Source organism: Nicotiana attenuata, unplaced genomic scaffold, assembly GCF_001879085.1.
Source record: "Nicotiana attenuata strain UT unplaced genomic scaffold, NIATTr2, whole genome shotgun sequence".
Lineage (NCBI taxonomy): Eukaryota > Viridiplantae > Streptophyta > Magnoliopsida > Solanales > Solanaceae > Nicotiana > Nicotiana attenuata.
This window is the reverse complement of record NW_017670518.1, coordinates 446,732-454,569: the sequence shown is the minus strand read 5'-3', so window position 1 is coordinate 454,569 and position 7,838 is coordinate 446,732.

Below are 7,838 nucleotides of genomic sequence, written 5' to 3'. Positions count from 1 at the left end.
GGTATCTGATTCTTGGCTTGTCATGTTCAGTTTGATTTTTGACCGGGTGTTGTAGGAATGGGTTGCCAGGATGCCAACCAACTAAACCACCTGCCTGGACTCATCATCAACGGCTTTGTTAGCAGTTAGAGCGTTAACAGATAGATAACCGCACATTTGGGGAATGAATGCACCTAAGCAGTTAACCATTTCTATTATGACTTCGCTTGGTTGCATGCTTCATCCCTGCTTTTATATTTCTTTATTTGCCATGCCTTTCCTCTCATTCTTCCCTCGTGTTTTCCATTGTTTGTTTCTTGCCTTTCCCTCTTTTCTTTTCTCTCTTATTTTTCCCTCTTTTCTTTTCCTTCTTTTTCTTTTGCCTTGATTTTTCCTTGTTCCTATTCGCTCCTTTCCTCAAAATTGTTTTTCCGCTCTTTTCTTTCCTTTGCTCCCTTTTTATTTTCTCTTGTTCTCTTTTGTTTGGTTTCTTATTTTCTTTTTGTTTTTCTTTTTCCCTCTTTTGTTTTTCTTTCCTTTCTTGTTTTTCACCTCTTTCCTTTCATTCTTTTCTTGTTTTTCCTTTTTTTTCATTTAGTTACGGTCGAATCCTATGGAGATTGCCTACGTATCACGACCCCGCGTGAATCAGACCAAGCGTAGTTCTTGCAAATTAAATGCAAAAATAAAGAGGTACTTTTTTGGGATTTTTCAAATTTTCATTAATAAACGCCGATTACAAGAGATACTAGACTATTTGTTTTTCTTTTTCTCAAAAGGAAAATACAAACAGACTCAAAAACAAAAATACAGACTCGATTAACTAGGAATACATCAAAGCTTCAAACCCTGGGGCCCGCGGGGCATCACTCGGCATTGCCACGGGCCTGCGCAAGACTGAGAAGGTTTCAATGTCAACTGGGTCATCCTGACAAGGAATTCTAAGGGAAAGTGTGACTATTTAAAGAAAACTGACTTATTGTGGCTTAAAAGAAAAGTGGCTATTTTTCAAAAAATTTATTTAAGAAAGCAAAGACTTGGTTTTGCAAATACGGCCTCTCAGCACTTTCGGGAGGGAGATTTTAAGGTTGTGCCCGCAAACCATTTTAAAATGACTCAGGGTGGCTGTTCTTGCAAAAACAGCCTTCCGGCGCCCTTTTAGGGACATTCGGCTTATTTTAAACAAGAATGGCGGCACCCGACTTATTTTGACAAAAAGTTAAAGTCTTGGTATTTTTGGCTATTTTTGAAAAAGGGTGGTTGGACCCGATGGGGGTTGCCTACTTATCTCACATCCGGTGAGAATCAAACCTGTGTAGTTCGGGCAAACGTGCCAAATTCAAAACTATTTTGAACAACAATTTTCTTTCTATTTTTCAAATATTTTTCTTTTCTTTTCTTTTCCATTTTTCAAAAAATCCGGCAGCATTTCAGTGCTATTTGGGTGTCGGTTTTGTTCAAACAAATGGTTACCCTCAGTTAACACTGCTATTTTTACAATTTTTCACTCATTATATACAAGCCGGTCAACATGCAAAGCCGAGCAAATAAATGCACAAGTAGCACGTAAGATGCATCAGGATGGTCATTTCAATTCAGGTCACCTGTCCTAGACGGACCCAACCCCTGTGTTGAGTCCCCTAAGTCAAATGCACATGATGCAAACAAACGTCCTACTAGGGATCCGGCATGAGTTTATTGTTTTTCTAGGTTTAAACCCTAGGTTTATTGGTCTAGATCTGGCTTACCCGAGCGGACACCTCGGGCCGAGGGGGAGGCAGCGTACCGGGGATACAGGAGCTCCGCCGGCTTAGCAACTTATCCAAACCTCGTTCTAAATTGGGAAAGACTCTAAACAGAAGAGAAGCTACACGAAGTGCACCCTTCTCCATGATATAGAAGACTCAGAAAGAGGAAGGGATTCACGACAGTTTATATACAATTCAACAAATATCAAAGCGGTAAAACATATAGCACATAAGGCACGGAACATGTAGAAAAATCAGATAAAGCAAAATATAACAATTTAACTGAGCTCAAATTCTTGAACCCTGAACCAAAATTCTGGGTTCTTGTCCCCAGCAGAGTCGCCAGAGCTGTCACACCTCCTTTTTCCGCTACTACACCCCCGGGAAGGGATATATATAAAGGAGTTTTTCCAATTAAAGGACAACCGAAACAGAGTTCATTTTATTAAGAGATTCAGAGTCGCCACTTGGGAGATTTATGGTGTCCCAAGTCACCGATTTGAATCCCTAATCAAGGAAAAGGTTTGACTCTATTAAACAGTCGCGAACCAGAAATCCGAGTAAGGAATTCTGTTAACCCGGGAGAAGGGGTTAGGCACTCCCGAGTTCCGTGGTTCTAGCACGGTCGCTCAACTGCTATATTTGGCTAAAATCTGATTTTTATACATGTTAAAACCTATAGTGCAATTTTAGAATTATTTACCGCTTTTAGTCAATTTTAAAGAAAGTGAACGTCGTTAAAGAACGTATTTTTGGATCACGTCACATGAAATGCACCCGGATCCTCACATTCTTATCCAACGTTTTGGGATTTGGATTTGGGTCGCATGAAATGCACACCCGTATTTAAGAAGGTAAAATTATTAAAAGTGCGCCTAAAGTGGCTAGCGTGTTATTATCTTTGCGGGAGGCCGTGAAATTCACTAAACGGCACGCCCCGAATTCTAAGTATTTTAATATAAGCATTTAATGAGGGCCCCGCAATTTATGCATTTTGTTTGGCGAGGCTCGTCTCATCTTATTATTTAAAGGCCATCCTAGAGCAAGCTATGATTTTCAATTTAATTTTGTCTCTAAATAATCCTAATTAATCAATTTTATCAATTGCTATTATTTAAAGTGATCAAGGAATTTGGGCCTCAAGTTCAAGTCCACACTTGAACAAGAGGCAAACCTCTTAACTCAAGCATGCTACTTAACTAGGAGGCCCAAAACCTATTTCAGAATTCAGTCTCAACAGAAAAACAAAGTTTTTGCTGAAAAAGTAACTGCTGCTACGGAACCTGGTCCTTCATATAAAAAACGTATAATGCCTGCTTGGACCAAAAGAGCCCTCATTCACCCCTTTTCTCATTACAAGGACTCCTGTAAGGTTAAAATTCAGTTGTTGCAGAAAAATAAAGTTTTTTTTTGAAAAGAGGCGTACCGATGAGGAACCTGGTTCCCAGAAAAGAAAATATGTGCTGCCTGCATGGGCAAAAAGAAGTTTAATCCGCCTGTTCTATCATTACAAGGGACCCAAACTCGTTTGGGTTCCTAAGTCTAACTCCTAATTTTCTTGTGCAGGGAACAATGAAAGGGAGTAGCCTACAATGGTACATGGATAGCGCCTGCTCAAAGCATATGACTGGAAGTACAAATGATTTTCTTTCACTTAAGGCCTTGAAAGAAGAGAGTGTACCCTTTGGAAATAGCAAAAAGGGGTACACTCTAGGAGTAGGAAGGATTGGGAAGTCACTCACTCACTCAAATTGAGAACATGTACTATGTCAATGGCCTGAAGTACAGTCTCTTGAGTGTTTCTCAGATATGTGACAAGGGAAATAAAGTGGAATTCTTGTCCAAGATATGCCCAGTCACAAATCTTGTGACTGGTGAGGTGGTGCTTGTGGCCAAAAGATACAAGAATGTTTACATTGCTGATTTTAAGTCACTGTGTGGTGGTGATCTAACATGCCTAAGTGTCATTGATGATGATGTTGAGTTATGGTGGAGATGACTGGGCATGTGAGTTTCTACTTGTTGAACAAATTGGTTTTGGAGGACCTGGTTCGTGGGCTGAAGCAGTCAACATTGCTTGCTACTTGATTAACAAGTGCATGATCAGGTCCCTTCTCAAGAAGTCTCTCTATGAACTGCTCAATGGGAGAAAAGCCAATGTGGCTTACCCGAGAGCCTTTGGATGGAAAATGTGTTGCTCTCAACAATGGTGGCAAAAGGGTCACAAAACAAAGAAGATGAAGATGGAGAATTCACAAATGCTCCTAGTGAAGCTATAGATATTGCAAATGGAAAGACTGATTTGATGAGTCAAGTCAAGCAGAAGGATGAAGGAGATGCAGTAGAATCTCCAAAAGGCACAGAGGAACCTGGTCCCTTTATCACCTCGACTTGAGCTGAACATAGGGTTATTGTTGCAGCATTAGGTACTCCTGATGCAGAACAAAATAGTGGAAGTCATAATTCTGTTGATGTCAATGATGAATCACATATGGAAGAACCTGGTCCTTCAAATTCTGAAGTTCAAGTATCCAACTAGAAGGAAAAGAGTTCACATCCCTTCAAAATGTAATCACATCCTTAGACTCTGGTATTCGCCAAGGGAAGTTTGAGGTATCCTAAGAAAACGCAGGACCTGGTCCTCGTCTATTGTTTAGGAGATTCTTTTGATTTGGTTGGATATGTTGATGCTGATTATGTTGAATATCTGGTGGACAGAAAGAGCACTTCTGGAACGGCACATTTTCTGGGGTCATACTTGCTCTTATGAGGTACAAGGAAACAAATTGGGTGGCTCTTTCTACTGCTGAAGCTGAATACATGGTTGCCGCTTCTTGTTGTGCTCAACTACTACAGATCAAGCAACATCTTTAAGACTTTGGTGTATTTACAGCTTGAACCCGGTACAACACAAGAGGACAAAGAGCATCGATGTGCGACATCACTTTTTGAGGGATAATGACTAAAAGGTTCTGATTTGTATGAAGTACTGGAAGACGGAGGATCAGTTAACAAACATTTTCACCAAGGCGCTAAGCAGGGAACATTTTGAAAGAAATCGTCTAAAGTTGGGGTTGATCAAGCTCAACTGAGGACCTGGTCCCTCGATGATTGGCTATGTTAAGATAGAAAGGTACACCGCTAAAAAGTGTTTTTCGGCGACATCTAACTCAAATCTATATCGTTACAGGTATACATATATGGCAGTTTCAGGACACACAAGTAAGTGTGACATTGCACTTCTAGGAGTCTTTGCTCAAAATTTTCAAAAAAAACCATCACAGAACCTGGTTCTTGTGACTCAAGTTAGTAGTCTCTTCAATACTTATATGCATTTTTAAGCTGCTAAAGTGTCATGTCATTAATTTGTTTCTGCCTTTCTCCTGCCTCTCCTCCTAACTTTTGAAGTCCAAAATGTTAAACCTTTTCTAAACTGACTCGTTGCCCCAAAAAGGCACTTCTCTATCTTACACCCAAATAAAATCGATTCTTTTCTTCAAAACCAAAATCAACCTTGTCTCAAAATAATTCTTCTTTCCAAATATGCCAGAAGTGAACCCAACTCTCTCACTTTCGAAAAAACATAACTCCATCAGAATCAAAATCCCAAGAATTCTTTGGTAGATTTTGATAGAAGTTTAACTGAAAGGGAACAAGGTAGATCTAATATTCTAGAGCGTGAGGCTAAAGTTGTTGTTGGATTTGTGGAAGCCTTGAAGGATGGAGAAATTGGTAAATATGAGGACTGAATGAGGGACCTGATCCCTCAAGTCCTTCTCATGAAGTCAATTTTAATGATGATTTTTTTTTTGAGTTCTTTGTATAAATGAACTTCCGATCCAGTGAAAAAGGATTGATGAAAAGTAGGCTGATAGATGATGAAATGGTGTGACCGATTCCCTGTGAGAAAGAATTTAAAAAAAAAGGGGAGGGGGGTTGGCTGAGAAAGATGTAGCAGATGATAAGGGTAAACAGATTGCGAAGAAGAAGAGGGAGACATGGCTGCTCAGGGATAGAAAGGGTACTGTAAGTGAGGAACCTGGGTCCCTACAGAAGCAAAAGGTTGAGCCTTTAGGTTTGGAGGGAGAAGACTTTGAAGTCTTAGAAAGTGCCGTAAGGGACAATGTTGACTCTGATATTGTTGAAAAGTGGAGGAACTTCTTGACATTGTTGAGTTCCAAAAATAGAATCACCTCTTTGTTCCTCCAAGTCCCAATGTTTCTAAAAAAGAAGTAAAAACTTCTATGTTTTACGTGATACTATGATGCTATATGTGCATGGGACTGCGTCTGTTCTTGATGAGACGAAGCTTGGGGAGAGTCTTGGTGATCTGATTGATGGTTCAACCTACTCAGTAGGTTGAGAATCAGGTCCTCGAGGACCCCTGGCAGAATAGAATGCTAAGTTGAAGGGTGAGAATGAAAGATTAAGGAAACAGGTGGAGCAACTAAGAGAGCAAATGATCATTGATCAAAAGAGAGTAAATGAACGAATGGACAAGCTCATCACGGCCTTAGCCCCTTACTTTTCCTCCTGCCCAGTGATCCGTGTCTTTCACTCCTTCCAAATTCCCTTGAATTATTATCTCCTTTTGATCCCTATATTTGATGACATATGGTACTTCAGTTGTTTAAATTGTCATATTATGTATTATTGAAACTACTGTGCTTTTATTATAATTACTACACTATGGGCAATCACTCTAGTTTGCGCACTGACATTCACTTGTTGTTCTTGTTATTGTTTATGTTGTGTTGCCCAAGTGGCCTGAGTTAATATTGCTGAACTTCTTTTTGGTTGTGCTTCTTCTGTTATTCTTTTCGATGATGCCAAAAAGGGGAAGTTATAGAGGCGTCAACATGGGGGAGGAACAGAATCGAATTGATATGTTGGGTTGTGCATGAAAGATGGCTCTGCTTCACTGGGGGAACGTTGTTGCTAATATGTTGATTATAGGTCTGATCCGCAGGGAAATATGTGAGGAATATAGTTCTCAAGAGGAATAATAATTTCGGGTTTGTCATCATCAAAAAGGGGGAAATTGATCCAAGTTATACTATGTTATGTTTTGATGATGACAAACGTTCTCAACGAACTGGGCACGGACCAGATGTGATTAATGCATGTAAGAAATCTGATTCTCAGGGGGAATAATTCTGGGTTTGTAATTCATCAAAAAGGGAGAAATAGATAAGTTATGGTACTTTGAGTTTTGATGATTTACCAAAAAGTCTTGAGGAACCAGTTGTGATCAGCTCCTTAGGTTCGGTTCTCTTTGGGAATAAGGCTGATTCGTAGGGGGAACAATGTGGAGATCTGGTTCACAGGGGGAATATCAATTCAAAGTTTGTCGTCATCAAAAATGGGGAAATTGATAGGTTACAAGTACCTTGGGCATAGGTACTTTACTTTATGTTTTGATGATCTAACAAACCTACCATCCAGAACCAGATAAGGAACCTGTTACACATTCACAAGACCTCGAGATCACAAGTTCCAGGTTGGGATCCAGCATGGGATATAACTCAACTCTTTAGAGTGGAAGGAACAGCTCAGGAAACAGGTTCCTACCAGTTCCCAAGGAGACTGTATGAAGCCAACTGTCCAGCAGGAAATTTGCTGCCTACACACGCTATTGCACAGGAACAGTGAAGCAGTCAACTTTCTATAGAAGGCTTTTTACCTACCTTGCTTACATCATTGTAAGTGATGTCACACACGTATAAATACAATCAAGGAAAACAAAATAACTTACTTCATGAGAGAACCAGATAAAGTACCTGAAGTATGCCTGGTACAATCATTCAAGTTAATCGACTCAAGATAATCAGGGCAGTGTGCTTTTAGATTCACAGGAACCAGATTAGGGACCTGATACCTTGGTGTTCCCCTGACAGAAGTATAGGTCAACTATACAGCTGGAAAGCAACTGCAGAAAGTGACTTCCTGCAACTGTACACGCAACAGTTCAGCAGACGGTGCAGCAGTCACTTCCCATTGAGAAGAGGCATGTACTAACCAAGATTTGACATCAGTAAGGTGATGTCTTTTGTAGTATAAACCTGGTGCAAGGCACAAGAAATTCCTGTCCAAGGCTTGGAAAATCAGAAA